General features: G+C 49.5%; 1 long non-coding RNA gene across 2 annotated transcripts in view; it reads right to left on the reverse strand.

Moving 5' to 3' along the window:
• LOC311579127 overlaps nucleotides 1–22,625 on the reverse strand; it is a 204,250-nt gene that overhangs the window by 43,278 nt on the left and 138,347 nt on the right. The window contains exon 3 of one of the 2 annotated variants that reach the window (XR_014773061.1): nucleotides 9,329–10,352. This is a non-coding gene — a long non-coding RNA (uncharacterized lncRNA). Of the gene's footprint in view, nucleotides 1–9,260; nucleotides 10,353–22,625 lie in introns of those variants that run through there. The other variant, XR_014773062.1, reaches the window with a different exon arrangement.

Here is a 22,625-nt window from a genome sequence, read left to right on the forward strand (position 1 = left end):
TGGCATACCACAGAGACTCTGGTTCATCTGAAATTACTTCCTCCCATCCATACCCAAGTGCCCCTCGTGCTTTCTTTCTCAAAACACAGATTGGGAATTTCCAATCCAAAAACACAAAGTCCAAAACGCCCACCCCACCCTCTGATGCCCAATCTGGAACCTTCTGAGTACTGAGATGACACCTCGGGTGGAAAACTACACCTGACCTCATATCCTGCGTTCTGTTCAAAATACCCGTTCAGACACTACCATCAAAGGTCACCTTCCAGTTGTACGTGTCAGGTGTATTTAAAATAAGTCAGTTCTGAGTTTAGACTCGGACTCATCTCCAAGACACCTTGGTTTTTCGATGTGGATATTTCAAAAGCTTCAAAGTCCAAAAATCCTAAACAACTCTTTAAAATTTTTAACATTTATTTATGGGCTTGTTGTGTGTATGTACACATGCCATGCACATTATAACATGTATGTGAAGGTGAGAGGGCAATTGTAGGTATCGGTTCTCCACTCACACCGCAAGGACTCCTGGGATTGAACTCAGCTCATTGGGCTTGGCATCAAGCGCCTTTACTTACTGAGCCAGTGGCTCTACAGACGCTTCTTATGATAGTTAGGCTTTGTATTGTGACAAATAACAGGAATACAAGCTAAAGAGAATCAGATCTGCTTTGCCTCTCGGTCTCAGAGAGCTCAGTGAACATTTGCTGGGTGCCATGTACTGATACAAAAGGTCATGGTGGCAGGGACACAAGGTAGAGGTGTTTCTTCATAGCGGATAGAGTGAAGAAAAGGGGATTCAGGAATTGAGCAGGGGAATACACCATGAGCCAGTCCCCTGCGCATCACCTCCTAGCTTTCACTACTTCTCTATAGTCACCAACTACAAATCCACCAAGGGACGAAGCCATTGATTAGGTTAGAACACTGGTGATCTAGTCATCCTTGAAGGAGCCATGGCAGACACACTCAGAGCTGGTATGCCTCCATGCAGTGAAGTTGACAATTAATCTGAATCATCCTTCTTGGTGGCCAAGCCTTGTGAATAAAGGACACGCCCACCCCGGAGAAATAAAGTGAATGTGCCATGGGGAAGGAAGGTCTGCGGTTGTTCTGTCCCAAGTGCCCAAATACCGCTAAACTTGGAAACCAGTCCCAGAAGCAGATGAGAGAAGGAAATGGGGGAAGAGACATGACTCAGGTGCTAAAGTAAACGGGCAGAGCCATGCAGGCATGGAGACCTGAGCTCCAGCCCCAGTGCCCATCTACAAAGCCATGCACAGATGTCCACACTTGTAATCCTAGCCCTGAGGAGGCAGAGACAGACAGGCCGGTAAGTCTCGGCAAATTGGTGAGTTCCAGGTTCAGTGAGAGAAGAGGCCTTGTTTATTAAAAAAAAAAAAAAAAGAAAGAAAGAAAAAAAAAAAAGCTTACAGCTCCGATGAACACCACCTAAGGCTGACCTCTGGCTTTCACACCCATGTATGTATGTACATCAGCACCTATACACACACACACACACACACACACACACACACACACACACACATGAAATCAAGGCACAGAAGGACTGAGTGAATCACATGAGGTCACATGACGGGCTCTGCTGTGCTTCCCCCTGCCCTGTTTGCCTTTGCACCTTTATAACCTATGTAAGCCACCCTGCTGTGACAAGAGAACAGCCAACAGGCCAGGATTCATGGCGCTGCAAGGCCACCAGGATGAGAGCAATAAGAGACATGCCAGCCGTCAGAGTGGACATTTGGGGGGGTGTTAGAAACTGCTGGTGTTCACCAGCATTTGTGTGACAGAGCTGAGCATTTGTCGGATCTCCTGCATCCAGGTGGAGTCAGCTCGCACCAATGCAATGTGAGCAGAAGGGAAGGGTGGTCCTTCCAGGCTGCAGAGCGACCCACTAGCAGATTCCTACATAGGAAGAAAGAACTAGTAAACTGGGACAGTATTAGTAATAACCGAGACAGGGTCCTACCATTTCTGCAAAGAGCTTCCTCTGCCTCCACTGCTGCCAGCTCAAATTCAATTAGAGTGTGGACAAGGAAACCTCAGGTGGAGACTGGATGGTGTTTTGTTATAGCAGCTGGCAAATTACTAATACTATGGTGGCTGTAATATAGAAGACTCCTCTCTGGGCTTGGGGACAGGGACCTGATGTGGTATGCTCCAACAAGTCCCTGGCTCTTGGTCGTCATTTCCTTATCTATGAGAACAACGGCTCTCCATGTGTTTGCATCAAGAATTAACATGAAAGGCTGGGGGCGGGGGTGTCAGTGGGCAAAGTGCTTGCTGGCCAAGCAGAACCTGAGTTTGGATCCCCAGAGCCCACCTAAAGTCCTAGCATGGGGGGGGGGCAGGGATTAGTAGATCTCTGGAGCTTGCTGGCCAGCTGCTCCAGCCAAAATGGTAAGGTTCAATGAGAGACCCTATCTCAAGATGGTGACAATGACGATGATACCAAAAGGCTATTGTTGAGGAAGACATACTAGTGTCAACTCCTGGCCTTTACATAAACCTATATAGGTGAGTAAACAGACCCCCCACTCCACATATACACACATACACACACACACACAGAGAGAGAGAGAGAGAGAGAGAGAGAGAGAGAGAGAGAGAGAGAGAGAGGGAGGGAGTCAAGTAAGACACACATGTCTCACCCAGACTGTAAAGTTCTGAACTTCATTTTCTTCCAAGCTACCTACTTTTCTGGCTGAATAGTGTATCATTTCTTTCTTCTCTGAAGCCACCTCTGGTGACCTTGGTTTACTGATGATATCATCTTTGTCCAGGCTCTTGCCATGTTTGTAAGAGGTCAGAAGGGATGAGCTTTGGAGATTCTCTTCCCATAAAGAACTGAGCCATGTTCGGTTGCTCTTGTCTCTTCCCTCCTCTATTGTGGTCGCCTCCCCCAGGGAGGGATGGGACAGCAAGTGTCATGGATGCTTCTGCCTTGGGTGGCATGCTCTGGAGTCTGTGTGCTACACATGTGGAAATGGCCCAGGGGACAATATCCAACTTCTCTGCCTGCAACCCACTAGGAAAGTACATATTCAAGTACAGAGTAAAGACATCTGCCCAGATCCTCTGAGATCCTGACAAGGAGTTCATTGCAAACACGACTGACTTTCATATGTGTAAACCTGTTCAACCTAATGATACAGAAGACCTGGAGAGCAGAAAAGCACTTAGAAGTGTGTATATATGGTATGTTTGTGTGTGTGCACATGTATGTGAAAATATGTGTATGTGGTAGTCAGAGTGTCTTCCTCAATTCTTTCCACTTACTGTTTGAGACAGGGTCTTTCACTGAGCCCAGGGCTTACCAATTCAGGTATAGACTGGCTGGCTAAGCACACCCAGGGACCCTCCCATTACTGCCTCCCCAATCCTGGGAGGCTCCGCACACTGTGTGGTGAGCACTTTACCAAAGGAACCATGTCCCAGGCCTCTTGATCTAAGTCTTTGAGTTTATAATCCACCCTCAGCACGAGCCAGCCACATTCTGCTTTCTTCATGGAAACCAAACAGTCAAGCTCACATATTTTCTCTGTTGTTCTGATAACATTTTATTGATTATTAGACGGCAAACAAAGGGCAGGCAGATGTGGCACAACACGCAGTGCCAGCCTGCAAACAGGGAAAGTCAAGTCCACATCTTGTTTGCTCACTTACCATGTCAGTGACCCGGCTCCTGAGGCCCAGCTCTCCCCTGTAAGGCTTGGACGAGGCAACACACTGCTCTATGCCTGTCTCCCCGGGACCAGAGAGAGGCTGGAGGAGCAGAGTGTCTGCTGTGAGAGCTGGGCATCACGCGGCAGTTTGGGGGGGGGGTCAACTTTCAAATCAATAAGGAATAACTGAGTTCTAACAGAAGAGGTAGGAGGAGACAGAAGAAAGCAGAGAATAATTCAACTTAAATATAGTCAATGAGATACTAATGTATGGTCACGGGAGCGGGTATTGGTGTATATGTAAATATCTATACAACACACACACACACACACACACATATATATGTTACAACATAATTTATAAACTACGTGAAGAGGCTGTCCCAACTGATTGAGAGGGAAGAGGAAATCAAGAAGGCTCCCTAGAAAAGGGAGCATTTGAGACAAGCTTTGACAAAGCCATAGGTTTCCCTGGTGCCTACCATCTATCCTTCAGAGAGCCTGCTCCATAAAGATGAGCAAAGGACTTAAAATAACATGGTAGGCTGCAGTTTGAATCTAGAACACCCCCCCCCCCCCAACACACACACACACATACACCAAAGGCTTATGTGTTAAAGGCTGGGTCTCCTAGGAAATCTTCATCCCATTGGTGAATGCCCTAAGGGAGACTGTGGGGCTCAGGACCTTCTTTCTCTATCCAGCCATGAAATGAGTGATTCTGCTCTGCTCTATGCTCCTGCTCATGTTTGTCCCCAAGTAATGGCTCTGACCGGAACCTCCAAAACAACGAGCCAAGATAAACCTTTTCTCTTTAAACGTTGATTATCTCCGGTATTTGCTAACGCTATGGAAAGCTAACACACCCCATTCAATAAAAGCTCATTACTGGAATATGAGAGGAGCTTTCGTCATGAAGCAGTTCCAGAACATTCCCAACAACGGACTGCATGAGCGATAGGTGGAGCGCTGCAGTGCCTGGGGCAGAGAAGACAGACAGACTTTCCTGGAGAGTGCCCTGGAGCAGAGGGTCTGTACCCCACAGTAGACCCAAGCACCCCATAGCTACAGTGCTTACAGTGGACGGTTTGCCATTGGGGGTGTTCACATTCCATCTAGTTCTTGGAAGTTAGCTAGACTGTTCATCTCCTCTGGCCTAAGTCCTGCAGACTGCCCCCTGCGCCCCTCCCCAACTGAGTAGTACCTCTCTCAGCAAGCCTGATGAGGTTACCTGCCATCGGTAGGCAGGTATGGTCCCCTAGAGCAGTGACGTTATGGTTTAGAAATAGCTGTGGTCCAGTCTTTGTAATACTTGGCATTGCCCTCATTCACTTGCCCCTACACTCCTTCTAAATTTAATGACAGACAGGCCCTTTGCCTATAGCACTCTGAAGTCCAGGCCAGAAAATGGAGAGTCCGTAGGCAACCTAGTGAACTCACTTCCCAGGACCACCACAACTACAGGCAAGCTCAACCCCAAGCCAGCCAGGGCAGGGTCTTCTACTGTCTCCATAATCTATACTTGAGTTTTAAGGAAAGACAGGAGGTAGAAAGGACAGGTAAAAGAAGAAGAAAAGAGAGAAACAGAAAACAATTTTTAAAAATTAAAAAAAAAATTCTGAACAGAACTTAATAACGTGGAGCATGTAGTGATCAGTGCCTGGCAGCATACAAAAGCCAAAGGCAGGGCCCAGGATAGGTCAGCTTCAGACTAATATTTGCCCTTCACTAAGCAAACTAAAAAAAATCCCCTATGCTTTTAACCATGCAGAGTTCTCCATTTTTATTTATCGGTCAAAATGGCAAGCAAAGTCTTTTTTTCCCCCCTTGTCTTGCCTTAAAGTCCCGCAGGGGTAAACAGCCCATGTTAGCCCTCCCATCACCAGCTGTGTGTGTTTGCCTTTTCCTTCAACAAACTCATGCTTAGTGCCGCTGACAGCATGTGCAAACATCTTCGAAGTAGTCTTTGGGAAGGGACAACTCTGGGATGGGACAGCCCTAATCCCTACTTGTACAGCTGAAGGGACAATGATCTACCCTATCAGGAAATAGCTAAGACACCAGCCAGGGAGCAGGGTGACAACCTTGACACACAGCAACTTCTTTCCTTTCCTGCTCTGCTGCATGTATGGGGAAACCAGGATTCAGAGGCAGGTTAGAATGGTTGACACATGGACTTTGGCTAGTTGAGGCAAAGGACCAGATCCCAGGCCTCCAGACCACTCCACAACCCACCCCTAACAAGTTCAAGAATCTCTTTAGGCTTGCCACTGCTTTCCACGTGCTCAGCATCTAAGGGTCTTATCCAGTGTTGCTGGTCATTTCCAAAGTCTCTCTTTGTCCTTCAAACTGTGGTCTCCTGAACAAGAGGCCAAGCTTCACCATAAGAATGTCTTCCCATCTGTGATAATTCCACACTCCTATCTCCACAGAGAGGTCCCTGGGTTCCACTTCAGGACCAGAGTGCTCCTGTGGGTCAGAGTGCAGTTTAAACACCCTATAAGATCTCAGGGACGCAGGGTGAATTTGAAGTTTAGTCATGATGGCGGTAACAGGCAGGTTGAGTGTGGTCAGCATGCGGATCAGGTGATTTCCATTGTCCCCTAGACATGAGCTAATGGGCTCTTCCTCTATGGAAAACACAGGAGCTATTTAAGACATCAACTCCTGGGAAACTGATGGCTTCAAATATGACAGCAATGTGGATGTCACTGAGAGATAGTCCTAGACACCTGTGCCCAGCCCTGCCATGTCAAATGCAAGGCTTGCTGACATCAAAATCTCAGTTCACATGTTTCCCTGCCTTGTGATTTTTTTTAAACTTGCACACACACACACACACACATGCTATCAGGATCCAGACATATGAGACTTATTAGGGAAGAAAGCAACATACATTAGCTCAAAGTCTCATTGGGGAATTGACAAGCAGGGCTACATGCTGCCGCCTCTGGGGTGCTCTTCTCCTCTCCTCACTGTCAGGATGAACACTTTTCAGCCTTTCCTTACAACTTCCTCTCTGAAGGCTGCTTCCCCACGTCCGGATGATATCTGGTCAGATAAGGTAACCCCTGCGTGAGTTTGATTGGTCCAGAAAACTGTGATGAGTTAAACCACTTTAGCTTGATGGGATCCTGGGATCCTATGTAGATGAGAAGAGAAAGGCAGATGGCTGCCTTTGTCTCCATAGCACAGTGTCTTCTAGGACCAAAGAATCAATATGGTGTACACATGAAAGAGGCGGCTGAAACATGCTCATCTCTGAGTGAATGTTACATGTGTATGTGTGTTTACATGCATACATGAACACACATAAGTGGACATGCATGTGCAAGCAGAGACCAAAGGACAAGCTCAGGTGTTGTTCTTCAAGAGTTACCCACCTTGATTTTTTTTAAAAAAAGATTTATTTTGCTTTTATTTATGTGTCTGTGTATGTGTGTGGATCTACACATGTGTGTGCATGTGTGTATGTGAGTGCGTGTATTTGTGTGTGCAGGTTAGATACTCTGGAGCTGGAGTTTCAGGCAGCTGTGAGCTGCCTAATGTGGTGCTGGGAACTGAACTCGGGTTCTCTGCATGAGCAGCAAGCACTCTTAACCACCAAGCCATCTTTCCAGTTCCCTTGGTTTATGAGACAGGGTCTCTCATTGGCCTCTTGAACTTGCCGAGTAGGCCAGGGTGGCTGAGCAGTGAACCCCAGGAATCTGTCCCCCAAGCATTGGGCTTATAAATGTACACCACCACACACTGGTCCACAAGCACTTTTTTGATAGAGCCATGTCCCCAATCCCATATTCATCTTTTCAAAGATGCTGGCATCCAAGAAAACGATACGGGCTAGCACTCTTCCTAGTGCATGGCGGCGGGGAGGGGGAGATGTCTTAAGAATAATGCCCAAATCCCTGGATTCCTAGATGCTCCTCACTACCCTAGCGTGTAATTACTTCCCTGTGGCATGCAATTCAAGATGAGCAGGATTAGTGGAGGGCCCACGCTCCAGCACCATGGACCCTCATGCCTAGCTTTCAGCAAAAAGATGACGGGGGCTGAATCCCTTGACAGGCAGCAAACTTCAGGTGCCGGGTGATCCTGAAAACCTGGCTTTTCTAAGCTGCAGAGGAACCTGTAATTTGCCTTTCAATTGTTCTTACTTGTCATGAACACCCCAAATTGGATTGGCATGACTCCGCCCTCCCCCACCTCCTTAAAGTTCCACCCACTCCCTGATGCCAGATTGAACCAGTGACTGAGAAGGTAAGAGTGAGCTGGGAGGTCCCACTCAACGCCTTCTGGGTTGAACCCAAAGGTTATCAGGGAGGATTGTAGAAAGAAAGTACACACTTATCCCCGGTCGACATGCCCTTGATATTTTAAATAAATGCTAGAGTTCAAAGGACTTTCAGGAAGTCTCCTAGCCAAGTCCCTTGCTTTCCAGACATCGTCCCTAAGATTTCAGCTCTTTGTCTCTGTCTAGAAAAGATGTAAATTTTTGATCTTCGTTTATTCTACATAGCACATGTTTGCACAGGTGCTGCGTGCACACACACACACACACACACACACACACACACACACACACGTGCGCGAACCCTGAGTATGGCACGGTGCATCCTGTACTATCCTGGTGGCTCTGGGCTTGCTTCTTCAAGGGCAATTTCATTTTTAGTAAGAGGTAAGTGTCACCTACATAGGACTGTCTGGGAGCAATGCCTGGTACATTGAATTTCTGCCATGCCCACTGTTCACAATACTCCTCAGGAGGACACAGTTTTCAACTGGCCTATTCCATCCAAAATTGTTTTCAACACAAGGCAACCCTACCATGCTACAAATGACAGATTTGGTCAGGATGGAGCCGCTGATCCTGTCTATCTGTAGATTGTACTGTGGCCAATGGGTGGACCAGAAACAGAGCTCTGAATGGAGCACGGCCAAGCTCTTTAGATGCTTCCTCTTGTGGCAGCAGCAAAAGAGAGAGGGTCATTAGTTCACTCAGTAGGATGACCAGTTATGAATGTTTTCTCAAGTCTGCCCCAGATTTAGCTCCCCAAAGTCTTTTGTCCCAGGAAATCCCTTATCCTGGGCAGAGTGGGATGACTGGGTCTCCCCAACTCCATATAGAGTGGGATGTGGGAGTTAGGAACATGGTTTCCTACTGCATAGGGACGGCCTACTGTCTCTGATATCCCTGTAGCCATTGAGTATGTGACCTCACTATGGTGTTCCAGAGCAGGCTACCTGGGCAGCCCCTCCAACCATGTCTATGGCTTTATCCACGGCTGATTTAGAAAAGATGATATTCACAGAGATGACAGGAGTAGGCCATCATTCCTTAGGACCTGAAGGAATTGATGCAGTACAGAGTCTGCTGCTGTGTGCTTAAGAAAGAAGGAAGTGGGGGAGAGAGGGAGGGAGGGAGGGAGGGACATGTCTGTAAGCCTTCTTAAGATTTCAGCCACATTAAACATCTTCAGGAAGTCTCCACAACCCTACCATGGAGACTCCAGGAGGCTGAAGTCAATACCCCATGGCAAAGTCACTGAACAAATACAAATACATCAACTACAACACAAGGAAGCTTGGGTTGTTTTATGCAAACAAACTGTCCATCCATTCTGTAAATGAAAAAAAAAAGCTCATACATCTTGGAATGCAGTCGAGAAGGTGGAATCATGACGTGATTAGGGTAGACTTCTGAGTGCACAAGCGGAGGCCATAGAGAAAAGAACAGAGCAGGCTCCAGCTACCGACAGCTGTGTGTGTCAGCGGCGCACGGTAGGGGAAAGAGGTCCTCAGTAGGCATGGCCAAAGGAGCTGACAGCTCAGTCACAAAGCACCTGGGAAAGCTGATCCCCAACTGCAACCATTGATGAAAGTCTTCAGGGCTCACCGCATTTGTCTTGCAGAAGATGAAATGAGCAACGGGCTCATCTCTGCCTATCCAGATGGACACCCAAGTGGGATGCAAGCAATACAAGGGGACCGTGGCAAAGGCCGGCCTTACTCAGCTCCCTTGCTCAGCTTTCTCCTCTTGCTCTGACCTCCAAGAGCCCACAGAACCTCCAGTCTGATCTTGTGCCACTCTGGAGTCATGTCCCCACTTTCAGGCTGTGTCCCGTGCCCAGACAGTGACCTCCTTAGCAAGGAACAGAAATAAAAACCAAGATGCCATTCAACCCAAATGTAGTTAACTATTCACTCGGTACCCAGCTCGAAGATAATAGAACAAGTAAGAAAAGTGTCTGGGTCCAAAGGCACCGTGGGCACTGGAGGTGCTATGAGGCAGGGAAGGGGGGTGGTACCTGGGACAGGGACAGAATGGAGAAGAGCGTCTTGGGTAGTGGCAGCGGGGGACTTGTTTTCTATGACAGTAGATGAGCTGGGATGGTGAGCCTTCCCCGTGTCCGGAGATGTATGTCTTTGGTCATTCAAGTCAACACGGACTATTCCTTCCCACATGTCTCCACAGTCCAGAATTGTCTGCATTCTCCAGAAGAACACTGTTCCTCAATTGAATCCAGGGCTCTTGCCTTTCGACAGGCAGTCTGATCACAGCCAAGTCCTGAAAGGAGGGCCAGGAACACATTTCCCACAGTTCCACGAAGCTTCCGGTGAGCAGCCTAGGTGAGCAGGAACAGCCCTTGGTTAGCCTCTTTCTAGGCCTGCCTGTGGACCAAAGGATAGCAAGAGTTAGAAGGCGGCATCTGCTCCTTTGAAGCACCACGCTATTCTGACTTTATTCCACTGGGCTCTGGCTAGTGCTACCTGAACACAGGACGCAGCGTTTTAGTCAAGCAGGAGGAGAAAGAAAAGCGTATGCCTAGCCCTGGGGAACTCCTTGCACACTGGCGCATCCCCAAGAAGCCTGATACATACATACATACTAAGGCCACATCCAGAGCTGATAAGTGAGTATGGTGGTGTTACACACATACATACACCAATATCCCCAGAAGAAAAGACTCTGGTTCCCCATAAAATGATCACCGTAGACTCCATGCATCCAGACTGTAGAAAAACTGACTCCTCCCAGTCTGAGGGCAAATAGGTGAGGGCAGACTGACATTCCCCATAGATCCTTCCCGTCCTCACCCACACTACTGAGCAACAAATATCACGGAGTCCCCCTAGGGGAGTACCCCACTTCAGCGCGCTGACTGGGTCCGGCCGCTGGGGACGGTGTTCGCCTACAAAGGGGGCTGCTTTATAGGTGTTAGACTCAGCGGCCATCATCAACCCAGGATGAAAAAGGTGGGCAGGTCATCCATAGGTATTTGTGGAGAGAGATGCTCAGATCCCAAAACGAACCAGCCAGGTAAGTAGCATCCCTGTAGTCCACGGCAGGGTGGAGGTGTCTTACGATCAAGGCCTCCTTGGACAAGCCAAAGCCAGGACATCAATATCTGATGCAGTGGCCTGAGGATTTAGATTCTAGCAGCCGAGCCTGGGTGAAATGTCTCCTTTGCCGGGCAGAGCAGCCACCATGACACCCAGTGATGGGAATAGGAATACAGCTGGGGCGGGGGGGGGGGGGTGGGGGGGGTGGGGGGAGGACTGGGCTGAAGAAGATGCCTGAAGACACTTCTCTGCAGGAGAGCCTGGGGACAGTCTCAACTGCAGAGTCACAAACGAAAAAGTGAGTTCAGATCGGTGGACCCGAATCAAACAGGGACAACATCTCATCCCGGGGGCAGCCCAGGCCCTTCACACACTCCTTCACACTTGGACCTAAAGCACACCAAAATACCCGCCTCCCCCCACCCACCCCCAAGTTCTCTAACCTCCCTCCACTTTCCTTTCTCCTCTTGAACCGGCCCTGGGGCTGTCTCCTAAAGTCCCACAAGCTTTATCCCCTGGGAGACAGGCCATGCAGCTGGCAAATTAATTGGCAGTGAAGGGGGCTTCCTTCCTGTTGCTCGGCAACTACATGCAACTGACAGCAGGACATTCAGCACAGAGGGACTGCCATGAGGAATTTACAAAACAAGATCCAAAGCAAAACACACAAGGCCCCAGACTGTCACCCGCAGAGGGTAGAGCAGAGACAAGGGGAGGGCGTGGGGTGGGAGGTGGGGAGTTATCCCCCCCACCCCCCACCCCCGGTAGGAAGTGGGGCTAGGGCATGAGAAAGTTCTCCTCACCCTCAGCAAACTGTTCCTGCAGCCTTTTACCTCTGTCAGCCCAGAGAAAGGGCAAGAGAGGTGCGGAGATTGAAAAGGAAGCCTGGGAACTGGGTGGTCACCAGGAATGGCAGATAAACCCAATGACGCTTGCTGCGGAGAAAACCACAGTATCTGCTGGGAATGTTTCCCCCAGTGACATTGCTCTACAGTCGAGCCACTCTACCTCAGTGGCACGGCCACATCAAAGACAGAGCCCTCTCCCCTGACTGCTGGACCTGTCTTGCTATCTGTTGCTATGACAGAACAGACAAGCCATCCACCACACAGCCTTGCCTTGGCCCACATCTCTGGCCTTCTTTATTTTATTCCTTGTCATTTTTTTTTTTTTTTTGAGACAGGGTCTCCCACTCTATATTACAGGCTAGCCTTGAATTTAATGTGATCTTCCTGTCTGAGCTGGGATTACAAGTATGAGCTGCCAGGCCTGGTTTTTCGGCCTCTTTAAAAAAGACTTCCAACTTAAAGAAACAGTCTACACACCCTTAGGTCATCAGGTAAATGCAAATCCAACCAACTCTGAGATTCCATCTTATGCCTGTCAGAATGGCTGAGATCAAAAACTCAAGTGGCAGCACATGCTGGCAGGGATGCAGAGCAAGGAGAGCATCCCTACACTGCTAGTAGGAGTGCACACTTGTACAACGACTGTGGAAATAAATCTGGCGGTTTCGCAGATAATTGGCAATAGATCTACCTAAAGACCCAGCTATTACCATTTCTGGGCATGTATCCAAAAGATGCTACACTCTAACACAAGGACATATGTTCAACTATGTTCATAGCAGCTTAATTCATAATAGCAAGAAACTGAACACAACCCAGATGACCCTCAACTCAAGAATGGATAAAGAAAATGTGGTACATTTACACAGTGGAATACTACTCTGCTATTAAAAAAAAAAAAGACATCATGCAATTTGCAGGCAAATGGAGAGAAGTAGAAAAGATCATCCTGAGTGAGGTAACCCAGACCCAGACAGACACATGACATATACTCATTTAGCCATAAAGTACAGGATAACTATACTACAATCCACAGACCCAAAGAAGCCAAGGAGTGCCCAAGGAAAGATGCTTGAATCTCATTCAGAACAAGAAATACAAGCGACATCTGAAATAGATGGAGGGAGGAAGCTGGGGGGGGCAAGAGGGGGAAGGGTAAAAGGGGTGGGAGTCAAGTGGGAGGAGTGCAGGGGAGGTGGAGGACAGGGAAAGAGAATGGAAATTGGTGTGTGGGGGGGAAACATCTCTGGGATAAGGGCGTCTCCTGGGGAACATATGGGACGGCCCTAGCTGAGACTCCAAGCAGCGTCCCATGTGATGGAGGAGGACACCAAAGCACACACAAAACTTTCGACCCAAAATGGGTCTTGCCTACAAGAAGTATAGGGGTAAAAATGGAGCAGAGATTGCAGGGACTGCAAACCAACGACTGGCCCAACTTGAGACCCACCCCATGGGAGAGAGCCAACCCCTGTCGCTACTAATGATTCTCCGCTATGCTTGCAGACAGGAGCCTAGTGTAACTGTCTCCTGAGAGGCTTCATCCAGCAGCTGATGGAAACAGATGCAGAGACCCACAGCCAGACAATAGGTGGAGCTCAGGGAGTGCTGTGGAAGAATGGGAGGAAGGACAGAAGGAACTGGAAGGGTCAAGGACACCACAAGAAGACCTACAGAGTCAACCAACCTGGCCCATGGGGCTCACAGAGACTAAAGCACCAACCAAGAGCGTGCTTGGCCTGGGCCTAGACTCTCTACACATATGTAGCAGATGCGCAGTTTGGTCAACATGGGGGTCCCCTAACAAATGAAATAGAGGCTATCTCTGACTCTGTTGCCTGCTTCCGGGTCCCTTTCCCCTAGCTGGGCTGCCTTGTCTGGCTTCAGTGGAATAGGATGCGCTTAGTCCTGCTGCAACTGGAGGTGCCAGGGTGGGTTGATAACCCTTTGGGGCCTCCCCTTGTCTGAGAAGAAAGAAAGGAGGGAATGAGAGGAAGAAGTAGGCATGAGGGTGGGACCAGGAGGAAAGAAAGGAGGGAGGGGGCTGGGATCAGGCTGTAAAATGATTAAATGGATACATAAATAGGGGGGGAAAAACTTCCATGCATAAGTAGAGTGCAGAAGTAAGAGTTTCTATACAGGTTGGAACAGTCAGTGGAAGGAAGAAAGAAATGGAGACATTGAAAGATGCTCTCCCTCTAGTCCCTGTAACCTTGCACGTCCAAAAGAGCTTCCAGAGGTCCTGAGTTCAATTCCCAGCAACCACATGGTGGGTCACAACCATCTATAATGTGATCTGGTGCCCTCTTCTGGCCTGCAGATGTATATGCAGCCAGAATACTGTATACATAATAAATAAATCTTTAAAAAAAAAAAAAAAGGAGCTGTGTGGAGACGGTGAAGTCTGAGACTGGAGACGGTGAAGTCTGAGACTGGAGACAGTGGCTGGCTCAGCAGGTTCAGCCCTTGGCATCACCACCTATGCTCACAAAAAGAGGCAGCAGGGGATGGGATGCAGGGGAGAGAGGTGCAGAAATGGAAGGAGAGCTTGGCAGGGTCCTGAGGACAAGGGACAGTGTCTCCCCTGGAGCTTCTGGGAGGAAACGACCTGTAGGTGCCTTCACGTTAGGTCACCAAAACTGGCCTCAACTGCACTGTGTCTGTCTATACTTCCACAGAGACATTCTAGCCACACGGTGACAGCACCCGGGACTGCAAATCTGCCAGGCAAGCCTCGCACCACTGAGGCAACCTCCATGTCCCAATCTCCATGCCCCAAAAAGGGCGTCAGAGTAAGGATACAGGCAATGAGAAAGGCAGGTTTATCATTAGCAGTGGGGCAGGATTTAGCCTTAGAAGGGACTAGCCAACATCCCGCAAGCTCAGTAAGAAAAAGGCAGGGCCTCTGAGAGCAACTGAGGCAAGAGGGAACCTGGAAATGTGAAGTAAGGCTGTGAAATGACGGTGATTGCTTCAGGTGGCTTAATCTCTAGGTGACGGGGCGGGGAGGGGGTGGCGCTTAGTTTCGTCATTGGCAAAATAAAGATAATATTATCATATTAGCATCTACCTTACAAAGCTCTTGGGATTAAATGAGATAATACGTGGAAACCACCTGGCGAGTGGCGAATCTAAAGGCGTGATAACGCTTAGGAAAGTTCCACCGCTCAGACGTGAGCCCAAGGGCCTCTCCTTGCCCACCCCAGCATTTACCCCACCTTTGCTATTGGTTAATGTAACTCTCTTTTGGTTTGCTGGTGTGATGGAGTTTGGACTATTGTGCAGCGAGGCACAGCTATATTAGAGCTGGCCAATGAGACGCAAGTAAAGCTCTTGGAGTAATTCAGGGCAGCTGCTGTAAAGCAGCTTGAAGGCTGCCCATCCTTATTTCATTGTTTTAATAAGGACACGATGGCTGGTAATCCAACAACCATATTGGTCTCCTAGAGACACTCATGTCCTCTGATGATAAAAAGAAGGAAACGGTGTGTGTGTGCTCTGAACCATCTCTCCAACTCTCTTATTAAAAAAAAAAAAAAAAGTCTTAGCCAGGCATGGTGGCGCATGCTTTTAATCCTAGCACTCAGGAGGCAGAGGCAGGCGGATCACTGGGAGTTTGAAGCCAGCCTGGTCTACAGAGAGAGTCCAGGACAGCCAAGGCTACACAGAGAAACCTGGTCTTGAAAAACCAATAAAACAAAACAAACAAAGTCTTTAGCTGGATAGCTGGAGCAGAACACACGCTTTTGGGGAATCAAGGACAAGCTCAGTGTCAGTATACCTTGTTGGAGACCAGGTCTCCTGGCTTTTGTCATAGTGCACGCCGCACTAGCTGATCTCCTAGCTTTCGGGGGATTTCCTGTTTCCACCTGCCATTTTGCAGTGGCAATACTGGGATTGTAGAGGCATTCTTTACAGACCCATGGCCAGCTCTATGTGGGTGTGGGGATTAGAACTCAAGTCCTCATCCTTGTGTTGCCATGTCCCCAAGTCCTTAAGTTGTTCCTTGACCCTAGATACGCATCACAGTCCCCTGGGAAGCTTTTTGAAAATCCAATGGCCGGGACTTGCCCAGCCCCATAAAGTCAACATGGGTGAGGGCGGAACCCACGGAGTCAAAGCTGCACAGGTGGGTCCAGTGTGCGTCCTGCCAAGCACCACTGCAGCTGGCATGCATGGGCCCTGGGAAGAACTGCTGCAGGCTGCTGGCACAGAGGTGCCGAGTCTGGCTGATGGGGAAGACACAGGTGCTCCCAAGACAAAACTGTACTGAGAGTGGGTTAGCTTGGGAGCCCTGGGAGTAGCTTGAGAGCAGGCATCCCCGTGGACAGACGGGGTGGAATTCCTGGCAGCTGGCTCGGCCCATTTCTCATAAAGACACCTTTCGGATCTCTCACATGACTAATTATGCAAAGCCCCTGCTTCCTCCTGAATACACAGAGTCCCAGTAAGAGCAACACAGGTGAGCTTGCCCACCAGAAAGAAGGGACGTGACTAAAGACAGCATCGGGGAGTGGGGTTTGCTCAGAGGCAGGAGGTGAACTCCTTCCCCAGTGGCTGGACTTGAACCCAGGGCATGAACCAAGCAGACAGAATCTGCTTCGTATTTAACATGCCCTGAGGAGGAGCTGGACCACGTGCCTATAACTGACTGGGACAGAGCAATCAAATGAGAAGGTTGGAGAAGCCGATGTTCTGACTCTTGGTTCATCAGAGCCCCTGATGCTCTGATGTTCGGACCCTCCTAAGCTGACCCTTAAGAGGAAGGATTAAGCCCAGAGGTGTCAGTTCTTTCTCCTGCAGCGGCATCTGTGTCATCCATCACTTCATTCCCAATCAGCCCTGGTGAAATTCTGAGCCAACTTTTTTTTTTTAATTAATATATTTTTAATTAAAATGCAACTACATCATTTCCTCCTTTCCTTTCCTTCCTCTAATCTTTCCCATGTTCCTTCCAAGCCCACTTCCCTCTTTTTTTCAATCATTGTTATACACACACCTGTGGGGGGGGCGGGGGGGGGGAGGGAGGGAGAGAGCGCTGGGCCTATTTTTGATGTTTGTGTGTATACAATTTCAGGGCTGACCGCTTTGTATTGGACAACCAGTTGGGCGCTTGTCCCTGGGAGAGGCTAATCCTCCCTCTCAGGAGTCATTAGCTGCCTGTACCTGGGGGTGGGACTCGGAGATTTTCCCTCATATCCACAGAGAAGCACAGTTCTTACCCCTCCTCAAAGAGTCTCCCCCTTTACAGCAAGTGGAGACCATTCCAGAAACTTGCAGCTGGATACAGCTCCGAGATCAACGGAATCCCAGGAAGCCTGGCCCCACGAACACACCTCAACACAGCTCCTGCATCTAAGGCTCAGGAAACATCATGCCAAAGGGGTGAAAGACTGCAGGAGCCAGAGGACCTGGATGTCTGCTGAGAGACCGCACCTGCCAGGAATGGTGCACAAAGACCTACTTGGGCAAGGACAACGCCAGCAGACATGTCAACTTGGAAGGGCAACCTTTTCTTTATTTTTCACTTGGCTCAAATCATGAAGTCCAAGATGTCAGAGGGAGGGGGGTTGTGGAGAAGGGAGGAGGCAGAAGAGAAGGGAGAAGAGAGGTGGGGAAGAAAAAAGGGAGGAGAGGAGGGGGGGGGGCAGAAGGAGCAGGAAGACTAGGAGGAAGGGGGAGAACAGAGGCACTTGCAGGAGCTGAGTGTGGTGATGCACACCTTGAACCCCAGCTCTCAGAGGCAGGAGGATCACTGAGTTGGAAGCTAGGCTGGCTGACATCGTGAGTTCCAGGCCAGTCAGGTCTACACAGTAAGACCCTGTCTCAAAAGCAAACAAACAAACAAAACATAACCAAAAAAGCAGGAGGGAGGGAGCAGCAGCTAACAGACTCACAGATTCTGATGGTCTCAAGTGCACCAGCAACGGAATGAATGGCTTCCCTGTTTCCTGCCTATTTACTTCAGCCCCACCTGGCAGTGCAGGTGGACAGATGAGGGACCAGGTGTAAGCCTATATAAAGTGCACAGAGAAGGCCAGTGTTTCTCTAGGAGACTGGGGTGCTGAGCATTGGCCTCTGCCTGCCCACTCCATCTTTTCCCAAGGGTCCCACCCCCTCCACCATCAGCTCTCTCTTACAGCTGCCCGGGAGAAGGAGGAAGAAGCACAGCTGCTGTGGTCCAGCAGAACCAAAGAGGCTAGGGGTCGGAGTCCTGGTCCCAGCCCAGGTCCAAGCTCAAGCCTATCCCAGGTCCTGGCTGTATCTAGAAGCTTCTAACTTGAGGTCATTCTGTGCAATAGGGAACATCTCAGAGCCAAGGACTTTGTAGCTCCCCGGCATTGTCTCTCCGTGCCCCTACTTCCTCTCCTTATTCTAACCCCAATACCTCTCCCATTTGACTCGGATCCCTAGGATTCCCTCCAGTCTGTGCAAATGTCCTGACTCCTGCAAACATGCTAAAAAATAAACCCGAGAAAGCTTCCAGATGTTCTCTCTGTATTGTGGTGTTCCTCTGCTCTCCTCTCCAGAGACTGATTCATAATACACAGCATCCTGCAAAACAGCAGGCCACCAGGCTCTGCCTAGGGAGCAGGAGATGAGCCCTCCACCAGGGCCGCGGCACAGCCAATTCAACCATTAACTCTTCCACCACAGAGGAGCACAGTCCGCTGCTTGCCATTCCCACCCGCTTCTTCAATTATCATCGATGAGATGTGCATCTTTGAGGTCACGCCAAAGTCTTCCAAAGCCAGCAAAGAAGTAAATCCCAGAGATCCACGAACAGTAAGCTTGCAGGTCTCATGTTTACTGAGCACCCACATCAAGTGTATCTGGGACAGAGGCAGGGGCAAAATGACACGAGATGTATCCCGACCACGTGGAGGGAAATCTTAGGAGTTGGGCCGGTCTGAAGAGGAATAGAATTGGTGGCTTGTCAAAGCCCCTTTTGGGGCTGGTGGCCTCTGACCTACAGAATGGTAATTGCCAACGGGCCAGCTTGTGCACACACAGCCACACATGTACCCTTCCTGACACGCACACACCTGAAGGCCCAGGATTCTTTGCACAAGGTGACGCCTGCTCCCTTTGATGCTGCCGGATGTGCTCCCATTGGGTGAGGAATCAGACCTCAATAAAACCCGGCATTATCAGAGGCGGCTAGTTTGTGATTGCACCGGCCTGTTATCTCAGGACCGGGTGGGGCTGCTTTGCGGTTCACCGCTGGAAAGCATTAACTTGTAGGTAGATCAAAGACCCTTCCGAACCTGCCAACCTGGGTCACTTGTTGATCCCCCAGTGGACTGTTCCTAAAGATGGACTTTGGAGATAATAGGTACCCCACACCCAGACTCCCTGAGTCTCTTTATCTACTATGCCTCTTATGGGGACTAGATCACTGTGCTCTCTATTTGGGTCTGTCAGCTGTCAGACGCTAGCTACAGACTAGCTGGGGCAGCCATGTCATCTTTCTCTTGAGAGTGCCAAGACTATTGTTTGTAGTGAAAAGGTATATGGATGGGTGGATGGATTAATGGATGAATGGGCACATGGGAAATTAGATGGATGGATGGATAGATATACAGATGGTGGGCAGATGGATGGATGGATGGATGGATGTACAGATGGTGGACAGATGGATGGATGGATGGATATACAGATTATGGACAGATGGATGGATGGATGGATGGATGGATGTACCGATGATGGACAGATGGATGGATGGATGGATGTACAGATGATGGGCAGATGGATGGATGGATGGATGGATGTACAGATGGTGGACAGATGGATGGATGGATATACAGATGATAGACAGATGGATGGATGGATGGATGGATGGATGTACAGATGGTGGACAGATGGATGGATGGATATACAGATGATGGACAGATGGATGGATGGATATACAGATGATGGACAGATGGATGGATGGATGGATGGATGTACAGATGGTGGACAGATGGATGGATGGATGGATATACAGATTATGGACAGATGGATGGATGGATGGATGGATGTACCGATGATGGACAGATGGATGGATGGATGGATGTACAGATGATGGGCAGATGGATGGATGGATATACAGATGATGGACAGATGGATGGATGGATGGATATGCAGATTATGGACAGATGGATGGATGGATGTACAGATGATGGGCAGATGGATGCATAGATGATAGGCAGATGGAGGATAGATGGATGGATGAGTAGGTCGGTGGTGGCTAGGTAGATAATGGAGAAGTGGGAAGCTGGGTAAGTGGGTAGATGATGGGGAGATAAACAGATGGATAGAGAAGAGAATGAATAGATGGGTGGAGAGGCAGGTAACTGGTAGATGGATAGATGGGTAGATGAGTGGATCGACAGATGATTGTGGATGGGTAATGGGTGGATGGATAGATGATAGGTGGATGTTGGATAGATGAATGAGTGGACATATAATACATGATTGGTGGATGGATGGATGGATGGATGGATGGATGGATGGGAGGGTAGGGAGGGAGATGAATAGAGCATGCATACATGGATGTGTGAACGAACAAACTAGATTGCCAGCAGCATGAAGTGGCTATCGTACAAGTATGGAAAGGACTCAGAGCAGGGTTATGCTTTCCTTCCCATGGGAAAACCCTCCAGGTGTAGACTATCTCACTGGAGACTCCTGAGCTTCATCAGTCAGCTTAGGACTCAGGTCCAGGAGCGGTCACTGACCAGGTTAAGGACAGCTTAGTTTCCCCTTAACTCAGCCCTAAACCAACGAGAGTAGGAACAGCCGCTAGGGACGCACCGAGTCTGCCTTCACTCTCTCCCACGGCGTATTCTATTTCAAAGTGGACTCAGCACATTTCCAAGGAAGGGCACACGAGCCCCTTCCACAGTCCGTTCTCTTTACAGACTGTGTCTGAGAGGTGCACCACAGAGAAATCCAGATCTGCTCTCCATTGCTCTTTTACCCACCCCCCACCCCTTGTCCTTAACTGTTAAACTTGCTGTTAGCATTCAGACCATTGCTCACTGGCTTGCTTCTGTGTGCCCTTGGCCACTTCCAAAACACAGGAGAACTGGGAGGTGATAAAACTAGGGAGTCCTGAGAAAGGGACAGGACTATAGGAGTCCCCGCTGTAAAGGACAACGCTTGGGCACTGATAAAAAGCATTATTCTAAATCAGCTAAGGCTGACCTCAACACTAAACTTGAGCTTTCTTATTAGTGAGGACTGAAATGCACAGGGTTGTTTGTTTTGTTTTGTTTTGATTTGTTTCCTTTTGGCATGCTGGGGATCAAACCAAGGGCTCCTGCGTGCTAAGTAGGCACTCCAGCCCCTTGCCCCCTGCTGGAGTTCTTGCATCACCTCCTTGCACCTTTCTTCTGTCTCCAGCTCCCACTCCCCCACTAGAATCCTGCAGCTTTAAAGCTAGGATGGGCCAACCCAAATGGAAACCTGTACCCACAAGGCACTGCTGCCCTGTCCGGTTCCAGCCCCGCGTGGCCTTTTGTGACATCTGTGCCACGATGACAAGGGAAGTTGGGCCTCTGCGCCCTTTGTTCATGACGGGGGCCACCCATCCCCTAGACTGCAGCTGGGCTTTCAGAGGCAAGGCCAGGCACGAGTTCACAGAACAGGCCACCCACACTGCACATCAGGGCTGCTGGACTGTCCCCAGGGCCAGAGCCACGCTGGCTCTTAGCCCTGACTCGGAAGACTCCACCATATGGCTTCCCTGGGGATCAAGAAGACAGGAAAGACAGCGGCCCAGGGCAAGCACCAGCCATGCCTCTTCTGGGTGCTTGAGATCCTACTGGGCAGGGGACATAGGGGTGGCTCCCCTTGGCCCCCACTATGCCTGAGTGAAAGGGGAAGGTACCCAATAAACAGAATGAGTGGCAGTCTATAGTGACATGGCAGATGAGCTGGGACTCCCCACCTGGCTGCTCCATCTCTCCAGCCCCGAGATGTGCATCCAGAGTCTGGACTTGAAACCTCATGAAGCTTGGGGGACGGCACAATTCTCCAATGAAAGATCAAACTGGGTTTTTCACGCTTGCAGAGAACTTTGACAGAAAGCGTAAGGCAGTCTGACAAAACAGGGGTGGGGGAAGAGGGGGCAGGGGAAAGAGCTCTCCCTTGCTCCCTCTCTTCTCTCTGCTTAAAAGTCCAGGTGGGAAAGAGGAAGACAAACAAAAATAACGCCAGTCCCAGCTCCGTCTTCTCCATCCTCCTGGAATTATCTGGGCCCTCCTCTTTGGTCGCTGTAGGGCAGGACTGGGGTGGGCAACTTGGGTGAGGCACAAGGGAAAGAGGAGGAGAGGGTTGAAGAGACGTGATCTGGCACGGCTGCCAAGAACAGAGTCCAGATGCCTCATCTGGGAAGCAACCTTCACAGGTTGCCTGGCATGCTAGGACTCGCTGGCAACCAGAGCCCTGGCTGGCAGGAAGAGGGTGGACAGTGGAACCAGAATTCAAAGGGGCAGCCGAGGGAGGGACCGAAGGAAGGAGGGAAGCCCAGGAGGGAGGAGGGGGAGGTTTCAGTGAATCATATAAATTAGAGACAGAGAGGATGTCGGGGCCACCTTCATTTCCTTCCTCTCCTAATAGGAATTATCTCATTAGCCCCGAGCTTCCTAGAGGGGAACTTTAAATGATTCCTGTAATGGGGATTTCAATCTGGGGCAGCCCCCTCCTACCAATCTCCCTCCTAGGAGAGCTGGGAATGCTCTTAAAGGGACAGTGCAAATAAAGAACG

The sequence above is a fragment of the Acomys minous genome (assembly GCF_964271855.1).
Source record: "Acomys minous genome assembly, chromosome: 12".
NCBI classification, from domain to species: domain Eukaryota; kingdom Metazoa; phylum Chordata; class Mammalia; order Rodentia; family Muridae; genus Acomys; species Acomys minous.